Source organism: Nipponia nippon, unplaced genomic scaffold (assembly GCF_047370975.1).
Source record: "Nipponia nippon isolate SJK-2023a ecotype South Korea unplaced genomic scaffold, ASM4737097v1 scaffold_4, whole genome shotgun sequence".
NCBI classification, from domain to species: Eukaryota; Metazoa; Chordata; class Aves; order Pelecaniformes; family Threskiornithidae; genus Nipponia; species Nipponia nippon.
The window spans coordinates 12,756,613-12,773,974 of record NW_028262358.1 but is presented as its reverse complement, the minus strand read 5'-3'; the positions used below and the strand labels follow the sequence as shown (position 1 = coordinate 12,773,974).

General features: G+C 43.8%; 1 long non-coding RNA gene across 1 annotated transcript in view; it reads left to right on the top strand.

Annotated features, from left to right (window-relative positions):
* Positions 1 to 7,160: 7,160 nt before the first annotated feature.
* LOC148053115 (uncharacterized) overlaps positions 7,161 to 17,362 on the top strand; it is a 73,654-nt gene continuing 63,452 nt past the window's right edge. The window contains exons 1-2 of the long non-coding RNA XR_015708422.1: positions 7,161 to 7,292; positions 12,287 to 12,371. This is a non-coding gene — a long non-coding RNA (uncharacterized LOC148053115). The remainder of the gene's footprint in view (positions 7,293 to 12,286; positions 12,372 to 17,362) is intronic.

Below are 17,362 nucleotides of genomic sequence, written 5' to 3'. Positions count from 1 at the left end.
TTTTGTAGATTGTTATGGTCAAACTTGTCTGGCCCTTTGGTGTCTCCTGGCAAAAACAGACTTAAACCAGTAGTACGTTGAAGCTGACTGATTGCAGGTAAGCTTCTGTCTGATGGCTTTGCTCCTGCCATGGCAGTGACTGGGTTGGCTTTGAAATGGCAAGTTCTTTCTCACACTGGCACTGACATCAGATCCATTTTGATGGAAGGAGAGGCAGTCAGGGCCTTTTGCCATTAGTGTGGTACTCTGAGAGAGTGGTCTTGTGGTTTGCTGCTGATGGATGGAGCTTTTTGGGGCTACCAGGGTGCATGTGCCAACTAAGCTGTCATCCCATCCCTCTTGGCCGAGACAGAGAAGTCTCTCCTGCAAGGCTGGTTGCTATGCCTGTAAGGGAATGGGGGAGCAGTTTGAATGAACTTTGATCAGGGACAAGTTTGAAGATCTCTGGTATTTATCTTCAGGTAGGAAGATACACACTTGTAGGAAATACATCTTCATCATCATGCTCTGATGAAGGCCAGACCAGAGAAAAAAGAAACAGCTCTATTCAAACTGCTGCACTTCCCTCCTCTTGCAGTCCACTGCCAAGCACAATAAACCTTGTTTTCATGTAGACTGAAGCATCACAGGCAAAACTTGATTTCATTATTACATTTCATTTGTTTTCTTGGCATTGTCTTCTTCCTGTCAGGCTCCCCGATAATCCATTTTTCTTTTCATTTTGCTGTTTTTTTTCCATCCACTTATGTTTGCTTAGTGCTCAAATCAATCTCCTGTTACCAGTCATTCATCTCAAATCCTTCCACTTTATAGAGACTACAAATGACTTGGAAAAGTCACTTGTGTTTTACTTTTAAAGGTCGTTTGCCAATAACTATGCAACATCAAAACTGGTTTCATACTTGGAGAAAATCAGCAAAATACGTCATTTTTCCTCCCATAGAGGAACTCTACACTTGCTTATTTGGACTTCAGCTTTCTACTTGGACTCCTGTGAATGATATTTCCAAGTGCTCCAAAGGCACTTGGAGCAGCAAACTGAATGGGGAGCCTGATTTTTAGCTGTGTTTCTTCTTTTGTTTTGCTCTGGTTATGATAGCAGACGCATTCTGACATAATTGCTTTAAATCAGAATGATCCTACTAATAGTAACTGACAGTTTAATTGATGTCTTGGCTTTCCTCTTCATTGTTTTTGGCAGCAGCACCCCTTCTACTGCACAATGTCTAATCCAACACTATTAATATACTAAGTTCAGCAGCACATACCTGCTATCTATTTCATTAAAATAACATGTATAAATGACCAAGCAATGGGATTTCTCTGTGGGGTGGCCATTAGTTATTTGTACAGCCAAACACATGCTCTTACAAGTGTTCAGGTTGAAAGAATGGTAGTAAGTCATTGGAAAGAAGGGGAAAGTTATTACAATAGCATTATACATTTTAATGAGAATTTTGAAGGGTTGTTAGTTTCAGAACCCCAAAGTCTTTTGGGGGAAATCTTGCAAAATATTTTTCAGCTAGGAGAGGGCGAAAACTTTGGAACTGGACCCATCTCAGTGAAATTTGACACTGGAGCACCAGATGAAGAGACAACAGGGCCTTGCAAATGTAATAAAAATAGGTGGCTAAGTAGAAAGGTGAAATCCTACTAATATTCCTACTGAGGAAAAGACTGGAGAACAGATTGAGCCCTTATTGGACATCAGAGAATCTGTGCAAAGACTTCTTTCATTTCTGTGCTCCCAGAACCACTCATTTTCTCAGACAGCCTCTTTCCTTTAAGACAGGAAATTAACTGCACTGAAATATGAATTGAATACATTTTCAGTATGATACATTGATTTGTGTATGTTTTACTTAGGTTTTCAAACATTTAGGTTTTTAAATAGTTCTTTTGGAAATCTTTCTCTGAGGTTTGTTGTGTTTTTTTTTCTTGGCCTTTGGAAGGAGTTGGTTATTGACTCTGTTAATTTCTTTCTGGTTCTTTTCCCCTTGTCTCTCACATCTAATTTGCAGCAGATACCTCAGCTCTTTTGAAAATTTTTTTTTTTACACTGAATTCAGCAGCAGCAGCTCTTGTTTCTTCAGAAGATTTCATCATGGTGTCCCTTACATTTCCCTGCATTTGTACCACCTATTGTTTGAGACAAACTGCTGCGGCTGTAGTGATAAAAGTATGTTACAAAGTTTGTAGCCTGCTCGGTAATTCTTCTGGCTGCACAGAGGATTATCTTCTTTCATGTGGCCAGCAGGTGAAACCACAAAGATGGCAAGCACCGGGGAAAGAGATTTTACACAGAGCACTGCTTCCTCATTGTCCTTCTGGCTGATTTTATTTCCCATGTAAGGCAAACAAAGCCAAAATCTGGAGTGTCTTGTCTCATGAGCAGTCTCAGCTGGGGATGCAGGATTAGGGGGTGTTTCTCAGAAATGAGAAAAACAGATTATTCTGGAAGAATCCAGAGGCTGTGCCAGGCCTGCTGGCACTGTGTGGTGATGTCCCATGAGCACTTCACACCATGAGTCCTGCTTTTTATCAAATTCTCATGTTTCTCTGCAAAGAAGTAGTGATGTGAGAAAGAACTCTTGGGAAAAGTGTTCATTTGGCGAGAATATGCAGAAAGAAATGAGGATCTCTGCTCATTGTGCCCAGGAGAATCAGGAACATGTACTCATGACACCTTTTAGATCATGTCTTCAGGAAGACAGCCATGATGTTAACGCTGGCCTTGGATGATTGAGGGGAAATAGCATAGCTGTTTCACTATCACTTCATCAGAAGTGGAAAACGTTGGTTGGAAGGAAATGCCAAGCGTGCATGCTGTGGAATAGTCAGGCATGCAGGGGAGGATGGGAAACATATGCTGAGCTTCGAGCCTTGGCTTACAGACCGTTCAGCATCAGAACCCGTGCTTGCTCCCTGGAGTGTGGAGGTGGGCTCCTTTTCTGGTGCACAGCGACACCCAAAAGGTGGATGCATAGCAAGGGCTTTGTGTCCAGCATCAGCAGCAAGCGCTGTCTTACAGCCATGTCATATGCCTGTGGTGGGAAAGCCTTGGGTACTGCAGTGTGTGATGCCCTAAAGGGTAAGCAGGCAGTGGCATGGGTTTTACCTGCTCAAACCTTCCCTACCTCCTCTTTGCCAGGTACTCTCTCCCAGCACCTTTATCAATGTTCAAAATCCTATGTGTGTGTTTCCCTGCTGGTCAGTGCTGGTGTTTGCAGATCCCAGGGGCTTGTGAGTGCTGGCATTCTCCCCTGCCCTTGCAGATCCTGGTGGCTGTCCCACAGTCCTGGAAGAGCAGGGCTGCAAAACCCAGGAAGCAGCTTTATAACACCTTGGCACATGGCAGGCTGTGGGGAAGTTACTTATGGATGGACATACCAGTGTCAGCCCCCAATATCTGCCCAGGCGGCTGTGGCCCAGAAGAATTAAGAGTAATTATACTACTCAGTGTCAGTTGTGCTGGAAGTTCTCCTTCCCAGACTGTTCCTGGCCTGGCGAGAGGTGATGAGAAAAGATCTGCATTTGAATTCACCTGTATCAGCCCCCATTTCCATTGACTTCTTTGCTGGTTTTGTTCTGCTTGAGGGTTGTCTCTGATAACGGGCAAACTTTGGTTGTGGACAAACTTACAGCAGATTTCCCTTCCTGTCCTGCTGCTGTTTTCCACAGACTTCTATTTTAAAATGTGAGGTCAAGCTAATTTCTTATGTTTTAATGTCCTTTCCTTCCAGCATTTGGGGGAAAAAAAAAACACCTGTACCGGCAAAAAAAATATTTGAATAGAAATCAGGGATATTTTATTTCGGAAATGTAAAAGCAAAGCAAACAGACTTTCAGGCTGCCACCACTATCCCTCTCTCTACTGAAACGTCCTGCTGTATTTGCTGCTAGTTCCCATTGCTGGGAATATCGGCAAATGTGCTGCTTGTTAAACGTCACTCTCTAAAAGCAGATTCCTGAACTAGCAGGCTGGAGGCCTGCCTGATGTAGCTAGGCTGAAATAGCCCCAGGTAATTGCTCCTTCGTGCGTCTGCTAGATGGAGATAGGAGAGGGGGAGGCACTGAGGACATGCATGGTGAGTTTCTGTGGATGCTTTTTGGAGATGGTGTAGCATGGAGGGAGAGCAGTGCCCTCGTTCATGGCTGTCTTCCTGTGCAGCGGAAGGTCACACAGATAATCCCATGAACCAGGCAAAGAGCTGCCCATAGGCTTTAGAGACGGGCTGCTGATCCCCAGCGTGGTGCAGCATCACGCTGCGAAAGGACAAGATCCAGCTGTTCTCCAGTGCCAGCTCTAACCCCAATTTGTCTTTTCAGCTGTTTTTTTAGGTGACTTGCTGGCAGGCTCAACACAGATTGCTAGTTTCCCTCCAAAGGAAAAGCATTCTTGCAGAGACAGGCTTGAATCTCAGCTTGTTTCTCCTTCTTTTTCCTTCTGGGACAGCTTGGGGGATCTGAGCATAGAAACTTTGATCAGTAGTAAACTAGCAGAGAAAAAGCATTTCAGGAAGATGGAATCTATTTGTGGGTTGCATTTAGCAAGTGGTCTTGTCGGAGAAAATAGTTTCCCCAAGTGCCGAAACACTTCCTTTTGGACAGAGCTTTAAGCAGGTTTCCTATGTCATGCCATTCAAAATCAGTGTGTAGTGCTTAACCATAGACAGACTGTGGGAGGGATAACGAGTTTCACTACAACTCAATCAAACACCTCATTTTTTGCCCCGGAGTGGTTTAAAAGTTTCTAAACACTTAACAGGTTAGGGTATTTTTAATGTCAGGTGTGCCTTTGCGGATTGATCCACAGTGAATAAGTTCCTCCTTGTGAAGCATTTTGCTTTAGGCCATCTGCCAATGCTACAGAAGCACCAGACTGTGAGAATGAAGGACTTGAGAAGATGAACTGAAGTTCCTCTCCCCACTCTGTCATTCCAGTTTCACAATTTTTTAATCCCATGACAAACACAGAGTAGCTCAGAGCTCAGGATGTAAAGACTTATTTGATTTTACCAGTTTTGTCCATTAGATATGTAAGTGCCATGACCATATGGTGCTCTCTCATTTATTCATTTCCTGACCTTTGTTTGTTTGCTCAGGTAGTTTCCTCAGCTGTCTACCTTACTCAGACTCTATTTTCTTTAATATACAGGCTGCATTTAAAAAGCTAAAACAACTTTTCATCTCCTTATTAAGAATTTATTTTTGAGCTATACTTTTATAGCTTATGTTTTTCTAGTGCAAAGACACATCCATCACAAGGTGGGAGGGTGTCATCAGTAAGAGTAAAACGGTAATTTCTAATCTATGGGTTGGCAAAGTTGTAGTGTAGCTGTATGCCACAACCAAGTCTACAACATAGGTGTCCTAGAAAGCATTATTGTAATTTGCCATCCCACATGGTACCAACAGCTGCAATATTTTATTTTGGGCCATTGGCTACTGGAAGAAAAAGTGCATTCACTTCTTGGGAGCTGCTAATTCTCTTGTGTTTGCAGAATTGAAGTGGCTCTGCTGAGCAAAGAGGGGAGGGAGGTGGGCAGGGAGCAGTGACCCCTCTGTGCTGTTCCTGCGCTCAGCTCCATGGCAGTCTCCTGGGCAGGAGCAAGGGGGGGCCGGGCTGGCTGAAAGGGAAAGTGCTGCTAACACGAGTCTCTCCTACATTTGGGGCTGTAGCAGATGGGGCCATGCAAAGCTCCTCTGGACATGGATGTGATCTCTATACTTATCTCTGACTTGGCATCCAGCGTTCTCCCTGGCAGATCAAATCCTGCTGCTTGGGTAGTTATTGTGTTTTCTTAAAGGCCACTCATAATAAAGCTGGGCAGGTGTCTAGTTGTGCTGCTCACACTCTGAGCCTGACTGGCCAGCCAGTTTTCCACCCATCTTGTGCACCAAGGTGATATCTCGGTTGGTTGGATGCACCTACTCAGGGGGCGGGAAGTGTACAACTTTGTGTATGGGAACAGGGAAATGCAGCACTGTCATACTGCAGTTGCTGAGCTAGATTTCAGGTACCAGGAACACCACTGCATCCTGCTGCATGTTGCTTCTCTAAATTTAGCCCTGTCAATACCTGCTGGTTTAGTTCTGGTCTGTGTCTGTAGGCTGGGAGTGAGCCAAGGGCTGGGGGAGAGAATGCGATGCCATGGGTCATAGCTCACACTTCTATTTGGTGCCTAGCTGTCAGAGCCAAGGACCACTTCTCTCCTTACGTGGAAGAGAGAAGAAACCATGTACACAATTAGAAAGATGTGTAGCTTGTTGGCTGTGGCAGGGTGAATGAACTCTCCCATTCCTGAACAAGAAGGAGTGAAACAAAATCAGTGGTGCCATAGAGGGAATTAAGTATTTCACTCTTACACTTTTCCTGTCTTTCAGCGCATTGCAAGTAACAAAATGGTTATAAATAAAGCTACCCTGCTAAGCAAGCAGCTTAGACTGGTGTTAGGAAGAAGAGATCAATTAATTTCTATTCACAACAGAAAATAATCTTCAGCTCCCCTAGATCATGAGCTTCTTTGGGGACAGCATCACCATATCACTATACGTTTTTCTGACTGGTATTTAGGATGCAGGCTTGTAGATGTGAGGATGTGAGCCTGGGAAATCCACTGTTCTGTGGTGGAAGGTCAAGAATACAGTGATAAGGAATAGGAGGAATGTCCTTTTTTGTTTTTCAATGTATTTTATAGGCATATGAAATAGACCAACACCTATTGAAAATGTCCCTACTTTCTCATTATAGTGAAAAATGACATTTATCAGCATGGATGAGTGTTACGAATGTCTATTAATGGAAACAGTGTGCAACTGTAAGGAGATGATATTTAGTAACATGCACATGAAGCTTTTCTTCCATTAAAATGCTGCTTCAGGCAAGAATGTGTTGCTTGATGAGTTTTCTGGAGAGCAGATTTTCATTCATAATGAGAACACACATCTCAGCTACTGTTATTAATGTGGACATGCTCTAAAATGAAAATAGAAAGAAGTCAAAGCCAGGAAGCTGTCAGGGCAGCATAAAACAGCATCAGATCTTGACAAGGTGGGCTGTCCAGTCTCATAATAGTGTTTAGGTACCATGGGAGGCACGTGCTGTGCAAGAGTCACTGATATCAGCAGAGCAGTCATTCACATAGCAGTCAAATTGGATCATTCAGTGGTCTTGGTGCTCCTCTCCAGTGTTTCTCTGCTGTCCTTGGCTTTTAGGATGTTGTGGATGAAATTGCATGTTGCAACTTTCTGGGGGCTGGATGCCTGCTTCTCATCTGTTGGCTGAAGAGGTGAGCAATTTTTCCAGAGCTTACTTAAAAAGGGGGCTCCTTACTGCAGTGCCTTGCAAAGGGTTAGCCTTTGTTCTGAAGATTGCAAGTCTCTCTTGGTCAAGCGGAAGGTGAAAGACAAAAGTAAAACAGAGCCCTGCTTCAAGCAGTCACTTTGACTGGAAAAGGCCAACTTCAATTTATTTTCCCTTCTTATGATCATCTATGTTGCAGTGTGTAAGACAGAGCCAGTGAGTTCTGCTCTTCAGCATTGTCACTCCTCTGCTCAGTGCAAAGCATGGTGATTTGCACCTAGGCGTGTGCACCATGCAGAGAGGAGAGAAGGTTAATGCTGCTCTGTTTGCATGTTGCCTTGGCCATATGAATGCATCAGCAGTGAGAGATAAATAACAGAACAGAAACTAGCAATGAAGTGAAATTGCAGAGTGTCTTCTAGAAAGAGGATTGTATGAAGGACATGCTCTTCCCTTGTGGATATGAGGTTGGCAGGGGAGCTAGAGAGGATGAAGGTTAAACACAACGGCAAGGAGTAAAGATAGTTTCCAGCAATGAAGGATGAAAACCCTCTGCCTTGTGAGCACTACAGAGGCTGAAGGGGCATCTTTTGCAGCTGATGGGTGAGCTTGTGTCCTTCCCAATCTTCATTTCGGTTCCTCTTCTCTCTCCTCAGTACGTTCAGCCCTGAACAGCTAAACAAGTCCTTCCCAGCCTGATACTGAAACTAAATCCTTTGAGTGCAAGAGCTTTGAGGCACAGGGTTGAAGCTAAGATCAGCAGGCTGGGGCTTACATGAGAAGTGGGTATCCAAATAAGAACAGCCAGCATGTCTGTGTGAACTAGGAGAGCCTCGAGCCCCTCTGCCTTACAGGGAAATACGTGCTTGCTAATTAGAGGTACCAGCTTTTAAATTGCTCTGCTGTCCTCCTGGAATCTGTTATTGGGGGTGCTCCCTTGAGATCTGAGCTCAGAGCTCTGAGTGTGTGCATGGGGGACCCCAACTGCCCCCAAAGGTTCCCCTCTGATCACCTCCCAGCCTGGCTGAGAAAGAAAAAAGCCACACACCACCCCTGCCCTGCTCCCCAGCTAACAATGTGACTGTGGCCAGGCTGACAAAACATAGTAATTGAATAGTTTTTCCTTTAAAACCATCCAGATTTTTTTCCTCTTAGATTACAGTATTTCTGATATCATATGATTTTTGAGATCAGATGAATTGGAAATATTTAAAATTGTTACAAAAAAAGTCAGAATGAACTCCTGAACTTAAAAATAAATCTATGAATTACTGTTCTTTTCCCCTGTTTGCATACTTCACTACTTTCGGGTTTCCTTCTGACATGGAAATTTCTATTATTATGATTGCAGCCTTTCCAGGAAAGCTAAAAGCAGGAAATACTGCTGGATTACTTGTTCACAGGAGTTTTGTAGGCAAAGAGTAAACCTACAGAAATATCTTAAGGCTCAGACACATCTTGGAGCTGAATTAAGCTGCAATCCCTCTGCCCAGCTTTGCTCACTCAGTCCTTTCCTGTGTTTAGTGTGGCTGACAAAGTCACACAAATTTCATACAAGCTGCACGATAATTGAAGTTTCTGCTGTTTGTGTTTGCCATTTCTCCCAAAGTACTGGAGGTACTAGCTCCTGTGCTTGATGTTTTCTCCCTGCTGTAACATGAGCTGCTTGACAGATTAATAGCGTGTATTTTTTTATCTGTCAGTTTTTATAGTGTGCTGTGAACCCTGGAAGTATTTTTATTGCCTATCATTTTCTCCAGAACATGAGTGATTATTTGTACTTCTTTTTTTTTTTCTACCATGAGAGTTCAGGCTGGTATTGACACTTTTGGGACAATCTCTACATGTAAGCACCTTTCACAGCAACATCGGCTTGCTCAACTACAATTCTGGGACTTTTTCATGTACTGAATCCTTTGGTTCACAGGCAGAACTGTGCTACCAAGCTGAGGAGAGAAAAGCAGTGCAGTCCCTCATCCATTTTCCAGACTGGTATTTTCACCTAGGACTACAAATTCAGCTTCAAGTTTGTCTTGTTCTCCAATATACTGTGACATGAGTCTGTGCATCATCTGCAATCACATGCATCTGTCTGCATGAGAAAATGAACTAATTATGTAGGAAGTCTGGAAGTGTTTAAACACACAAGGTTGTTATCTCAAAAGGCAGGAGTCACAGGGAGCTTCCTCTGAGCTTTCCCCATGAACCACCTATCTCCAGTTTAAAGTTTTGTGGCAGCTCATGATCTCCAAGGCTTTGTGGGAGGAGGTCCTGGACTTCATCAGGTAAAAAGATGTTCTGCTGGAAGTGAAAGAGGAGATACGTGGCATAAGCAGAACCAGGTTTGGAAGAGGATTCAATGCCCCAGAGGAACATCAGTTGTTTTCCCAATTGCCTTAGACTATCTTCAGCTCCTTAATGATTGTCAGAGTTTCATCAGTCCCCAACCATCTGGTGTGAATTACATCCCATTTCTCCCGTTTCCATCTCCACAAGGCCAGGAGCTGTCTTGCAGCACATTTTAGTCTGAGGTGTGGGTGATAGTTGTATCTAGCAGAATGAGGCTCTGGGTTGTGCAGGAGATGAGACTCTTCAACCTAGTTCTTGCTTGTTTAGGCTCTTCTGGGCTGGATGAACACCTGGATCTGGTGATCACAGGGCATGGAACAAAGATAAGGAGAAATACTTGCTTTCAAATACCACCTGTTGCATTTATTACAGAACTGAAAATTGGTGAGGAGCATTTTGTGAAATTGCAGGGAGGTATCAAGGTGCTATGCTGATTTAGTGTCTTAGAGAACAATGATCTGTGCAAGAATTGCACAGGGGTGGTTCAGTTTAGAAAAGAGAAGACTGAAGAGGGATATGGTAAAAGCCTTACATTCATAAAAAAGCCGCTCTTTCTCCATAGAAGGGCCATTAATTGTTCTTTGTGTCTTCTTGGATAGGACAAGATATCAGGAACATTATGTTTGATAAGGAGAGCTAGGATTTCCCCACGGGGATGGAGAGGCAGACCCACTTTGGCACTGGACTAGCCAAAGGCACCACAGGACAATTTTGGTTTCAGAAAGAAAAGCACCGAATGTGCTGAAAGCTCTTCAGCATCCTATGGCTTTTGTGTTCAAGATCTGGCAAGTTTTCAAACCAAATGTGAAAAACTTTGTAGAAAAAAAAAGTGAAGAGAAACTGTGTACCTCAGGTGTTGTTCATGTGGCCATGCTCAACAGCTGCTATGTTTTGGGGGACTGCAAAGGCACCTGGAGTTTGAAGGAGGGGCAATTTCTTTTCTAAGGCCTGGGAAAGTGGGATGTATGAGAGTGCCTGCTGAATGTGCTCTTCAGGGGATCAGTTACTGAAACCAGACTGTTGCTTAAGGTTATTCTTTTCATGTTATTAAAAACACCCAAGGTCAACTCAAGACCTGAATCCTGTAGTTATGTGTGGCCAGTGTCAAGACAAGGCAGGTGGGACAGATCTGCTCCAAGAGCCACCATCCAGGGCACCTGGAGCAGGGTCTCTGGGAGGAGCGAGGTGTACACGCACAGCCTGCATACAGAGGTCCAAGGACATCTCAGCCAGCGTGAGGCTTTACGCTGACTTCAGTGTTCACAAAATCAAATGCAAGGAAAAGAAAACAAGTGACCAGGAGAAAAGCATGACATCGAGGAGGGAATGAAGGGAGGGTACTGAAGACATGAGAAAACACAGAAATTCAAGTAAGCTGAATACTGAGATACTAGTTTTGGCCTGGACTGTTGAAGGTTGTCCACTGCTTGATTCTTAGAGATTTTTTTTCCCTACTCCTGTGCCAGTCTTTAATAGCTATTTGTGCTGTTAAGACACCTATTGCACAAGGATTCAGAGCTCAGACCTGCAGTGTTCCTAGGGTCCTGAACTTTGGGACAGAAATACACACATCAAATTTAATTCTTCTAGTCAAACTGACACTCTCCAGACCACTAGGCTTAAAATACGGGCTTATGGTTTTCTAATGATTGGAAAATGAAAGTAAAATGTCTTCATTCTCATTCCTCCCCTCTTCCAAAAAATACATCATATATTTAAGTATCTGTATCTACAGATGTCCCTCTCTCTATAGACACTATATCATATATTTAACTACGCATTCAAATAACACCCAGATATTCAAGCTTAACTCATCAATGTGAATATACCAGAAAAGGGAAATACCAAGATAAAGAGACCAGTGTTGCTTTCATATTTCTAGACATTTTTCTAGGCTAAAAGCAATGCCACAATGTTGGTCTTTTAACAGAAACACAAAGTTGTATCCAGTGGTTTCTACTCATGGAAACCCTCTGTCAGAGTTTGAGAAAAGTTTTTATCTCAACAGAAAAAAACAGGCTATTGCTTCTGTATCGCACAAAATCTGGGAAATCTATCCTCTGCATCCAACCTGCCACTCAGATCTCTGGAAGAAGGTACACCTCTGCTTCTCCGTTTTTTTGCTGAAGGATGTGAGAAGGACAGCAGTACAGGACACAGCAACCTGAGTCAAGGAATTAGCACAGCAACAGCTTCAGGCATTTGGGGAACAATCAGCCCATTTGGAAAAAAAAATTACATAAGCATGTGCTAGATAACAACACTGGGAAATAAATTACAGAGAAAAGAGAAGCTGATATAATTGTTGTAAACAAAGCCAAGTATACAATTAGAGCTACTCAAGGCTTTTATTATGAGAAACCAGTTAATCCAACAAAATCATTGTTCAGCTCCTTTTAAAAACAAACCCAAAAAATTCTGTGCCAGAGAAGCAAACTCCACAGAGGAGATATGTTTTATCTCCAGTGAAATTTAGTAAGGGAGAAGAGAGCAAGATTGGGATTTTTTTGGAGAGCTTTTGTTGGGAGAAGTAACTGAACATCAAATATTAACATCAAACCTAAGAATAAGGAATACTAAGGATGAAACAGTCATTCTTTGAAAATGAAGCCTGCAATTTTCTTTTTTCAGGCTATCTGATCAGCTTTGCTCTTCCCCTGTGACTGCACAATTGTTCTTCAGTATTGCGTGACCCAACAGCACTGAAGCACTCAGGGTATGAAAAGCACCTTTATAATTCTGCAGCCAGAGAAATAGCAATGTGTCTGCCACAGAAACCCCACTGCTAGGTCCCCTTCATGCAGGTGAGGCAAAAGCACCACAAATTCCTGGAATAAAAGCAACAGACATCCTGGACTGTGATACAACTGGTTTATAAGTAGGTGAAGTTACCTGGGTGGTTTTGCAGAGGAAATCAATGCAGTGAGACCCAGTGGCACATACAATTTAGGGTGTAGGAAGATGGGAATAGATGCCATATGGGATGCTTGAGTCTGGTATTTGCAACACCTGACTCTAAGCAGGACAGACATATTCATCTCCCTTTAGGAAGTATTATCCTAAATAGGGCCAGCTGTGTGAACTTCATAGGTCAGGAGAGATGGGCTAATCCTGCCAGCACTGCTCGTGAGCCTGCTGTGCAACCTGGCGATAGGTGAGGTGCTGTGGTGCCCATGATGTGGTGAGGGAGTGCACACCTTTTACCATTTCAGCACAAGGGGTGCAAGCCTGGGGAGCACTGGAGAGATGCGCTGCAACACTGTTCCAAACAGGTGGTTGGTCCCAACTGCATTGCAGGATGCCAGAAAATCCCCAAGGGCTGAAGTGTCTTTTTCTACTGTCCAGGGGTGAAACCCATCACCGTGAGTCATTGGGAACAGCTCTCCAGATCACCTTTCACACTAAGAGGGGGCCACTGCCTAGGGTGTGGGGCACATTATGGGATGCAAGGGAAGAGGGTTTTGGAAGTGCACAGGACTTATTATGGTATTCTTAGGGGGGGAACGAAAGGGAGGAAAAGGGGAAAGGGGGTGTTTAGGTGATTTGGGGAGGAAAAACAATGGGAAAATAGAGGGATAAGGGGATAAAAAGGCCAGTCGTGTAAACAGTTTGCTGGTCAGTACACTTGCCTGGCTGTGCTCTGCACCCAGTCAGTGCAATCTGTCCTATTTTCTTATTAAATTGCTTTCTAACCTGGGTGACAGACTCTGTTTTCTGTGTGCACTTGTGTGTATGGGGGTGTGAGTGCAGCGACTGGCACTGACCACGGGTCGGAGCGTGACTGGAGAGAGTGCGGGTATGTAAGTGTGTGATTGCTAGCCGACATCAAGCCAAACCAGCTAGCGAGCAGGTGATGTGGCCTGGAACAAGGGTGTGTGTGTGGGTCTCTGAGGGCCAGCTCTGGGTGTGAAAGCACCTGTGTGTCTCTAGGGGCAAGAGCACAGCAGGGTTGGCTGTGGGACCAAGGGTGTCCTGGCCAGCTGCATGTGTGTGATGGTTTGTACCAGTAGCTGGAACAGGGCTGCGGGCTCGGGAGCTCATATGGCCCCAGGTGCCAGCAACTGGGGAGACTGGGATCTAGGGACAGCTACTGGGCAGACTGGGTGTCTAAGCCTGGATACTGGAGGATTCACCTTGTATATATGTGCATATATATTCTCACTAGGGGACCTTTATCCTGCTCAGCTAGAGAAGGGATTGAGATGAGGCTGTTGGTGCTCTTTGTGCTGATGTGAATGTCTGTCTGTGACCTGTGTGGCCGGCCATGTATATACATATATATGTGCTATATAAACGTGCTCTGTGTGCATGTGCCCACTGGGAAAACATTTTTAGGCTCACTACTGTTTGGACCTGGGGGTGCGGAGCTGCAGTAGCCTCACATCTCTCAGCCTATTGAATCCAGCATGCTATATTTTCCTTGAACAGTACCAAGATTTTACCTTGGCTGGGGAATCTCTAAAAACTATGTAGTCCCTGCTGAACTTGCTTGAGCTGTTCCTTGAAGTCAGCCTTATTTCCACCTTAACAAAGTAAACAGATTTTAGAGCTGGTTGAGGTGCTTCAGAGAGGATCACAGGTTTGCTCCCTCTTCTCAGCCTGTAGATCCATCTTCCTTTCATGCAAGATACTTCAGAAAGCTGTTGGATTGCTCATGATTTGCATTTTATGGAAAGCTAAGCAAAGTGTGCTTTGGCTCACAGCCAGTGATAATCAAGATAAGAGTTTGTAGGGATTCTGAACTTCAATCTGAGAAGTGAACAAAAAGAAATTAAGTGTAAATGCATTTCTGTGGCTTACTGAGTGACAGCACGATTTCTGACACTTCTTGTCATTTGGGTAATGAGAAGGACATTTATACTCACAGCAGGAACACTGTCATAGGGTGAGTTTCCTTGATGCTCTATCTAAAAAACCCAAGATGTTTAAGGAAAAGAAAACTTATTACAGTCAGTGCTGGTTGAGAACTTTTGGGTAGTGTGTTTACTGCCTGCAAATCTGTGGTTCATCAAAACTGAAATTTGGTCTGGTTTTAGTGGTTCTTTCCCAGGGATGATTATGCCCTGCACATACCAGACCAGCTAAGACTTTGTTGAAGTTCTCAGCTCCCTGCCAGACTTTGCTGGCACCTGCACTGTCAGGTTACAATTCTGCCACTGGCAACAGAGAGCTGCTGCTTTTTTGAAGGCCTCAGAGAAAATATAACAAATGTTTTGCCTTCTGCAACATCAACTCACTGTCCTGATGACCAGAAATATCCCTAAAGCCAGCTTTTCTTAAGCCTTGTCACTCCTGCGTGCAGTAGAGCTGAAAAAAAGGGAAGAAAAAAACCTAAGCAGGATAGTAGAGAAAAGAAAGAGTGAAAAAAAAAAACCAACCCAGATTTCCTGGTCTCCTCTGGGAGAGAGCAGACATCCTGATAAATGGATAGGGTCATCCTTTATCTATTGTGTGCTTCGCTTGCAGGTTGTCTCTGACATATGATTTACCATTAAATACCTGCTGCTTGTCCTTGAAGGGAACTCTGTATTTCAAAAGGTACAAAAACATCCTGCTGAGGTAATCTTCTAGTCTATTCAGTGCAGCCAGCTGTCATGCTGAACTGTATCTCAGTACCTTTGGATGCGGGGTTGTCTGAATTGTGAGCCATTGTGTGGTATATGCAGCTGCCTGAACTGGATACCTCTTGAGGAGGAAGATGATGAGCTGCTGATGGGAAAGATGGTTTTTTGGAGGCCATAGCACCGTGTTTCCTCTTCACTGTCTCTGCACAAGTACTGTCCCAGCAGCTCTCAGGGCTGTTGTGCCTTAAAAGCATTGTGAGCTCTTGGGAAACTAAACAAGAAAACACCTTTGAAAAGCTCGTGGGGACTTCAATTCTAAGCCTTTGTCTGGGCAGCAGGTTGAATGTCACTTTGGTATGTTACTATAATTTCTTTCACACATCTGGAAGAAAAAGCATGGACAATTTAACTTCAGTTTTTCTATGTGTGCCATGGCTGAAGGAAGGGACATGTCTAATCTGCAACCTGTGTAGAGGAAGCTCTGCTATACTGATAAATAAAAGAAATGTCATCTCTTCAGAGGTGGCTGAACAGCCCCATAATACTATCACAGGTGCCACATAAATGCTACAATACAACGTATGGCTTTCAGTTGACTTTACCAATGTTCAACTTGGTCTCTTCCACCTTGTTACTTTGGTTTGATTAATTTATGGGTAAGGTTTTTCATTTTCATAAAGTTTCTCTTGCAAAGATTTTCAGTAACAGGGTGAAACTGTGTCTCTGTATAGCCTATGTGTCTATCAGGAGAGTCTGCCACCCTTTACTGGCCCGAAGTCCCATGAAAATCTGGCTTATGCTTACGTTTCTCCTTGCACACTGAGCATTTCCTCCTAAACGTCCTCCTGGACCTCCCACTCTCCCATGCTTGCAGCCATCTGTGAAGGGGTCCTGAATAAATCAACAGTACAAAGCAACTGTCAGTACCCTTGGCTCAGCACTCTCCAAAGAAGAGCCATGCAGTGCCAGAGGCTCCACCACATCCTCACCTGTCTCTTCTGGGACACATAGAACTCCTGGACCATTTCTTTCTCCATAAAAAGACCTCCAACTTCTATTAATTGTAGCTATGTTCTGTATCAAGCAAGCAGTTAACTCCCAATAATCTCAGGCAGCAGCCACTTTCCCACACCTGGCAAGCTGATGCCAGTCAGCAGAGGCAGCCCTGTATATTGACATTAAGTATACAACCCTGTCCATCTTAGATATATGGCTATATGTGCATATGCATGCCCTGTTGATGAGCATATCTCCCTTTAAAACTCACTTTCCTCTAAAAAAATGCTCAGAGGACACCTCCTTCTTATAGAGCATTGCAAACTACCTATGAGTACCATTAACTTGTCAATGGAAGTTGCATACAACAGTTCTGGGTCTGTTTTCACGCCAGCTTTACACGGTCACTGGGGCAAGGTGAAGGTTGAACAGAGAAGCACAACTAGTCTGTCATCTGGGGCTCTGCACCACATCTTCTGCACCAAAACATTTCCAGAAAAATGCTCTTTGCTGACTACCAAAAAGGCTGACTCCAGCTTCCTCAGTGCACATTTTCCCTTGAGCATGGGCAGATTTCAAAATGATGGTGCTGGAAGCTAAGCTTCTGATAGGACTTTTACCTACATGCCCTGTGCTGTGCAGTGAAGTTGTGGATGGCTGCAGAAGTCCCCTGGGAAATACGCCCTCACTGTGAAACATCTCATGGGGAAAACCAATCCCAACCTGCTGTGTTGAGCATAAGGTGCTTCTTCCAGTACAGCAGCCCTTCATATGAACCCTGCCTGGAGTCTTGTATTGCTACTGGTCCTTGCTCACTTATCTTGGAGGACAGCAGTTGATAACAGCATGCACGCACACATATAGATATATATTCACATATACACACATGCACATGCAGAGCACAAATGAGGGAATCTGGAAATGATGCTACTTTATGCATCTCCCTAAATCCCCTAAATGTATAAAGTTCATACATTAAAAACAATTCTTTAAGAGAGATCTATATCTACCAAATCTTATCCTTCCTGTAAGAATGACAAAAATGCTTTAACAGGACAGGAAGGCAAATTTCCACATGCACCTCTCCTGAATCCATGAGCTGAATTTTGATCTTTGATTTGTTGGTGATCCCTAAAAATGGATTTTA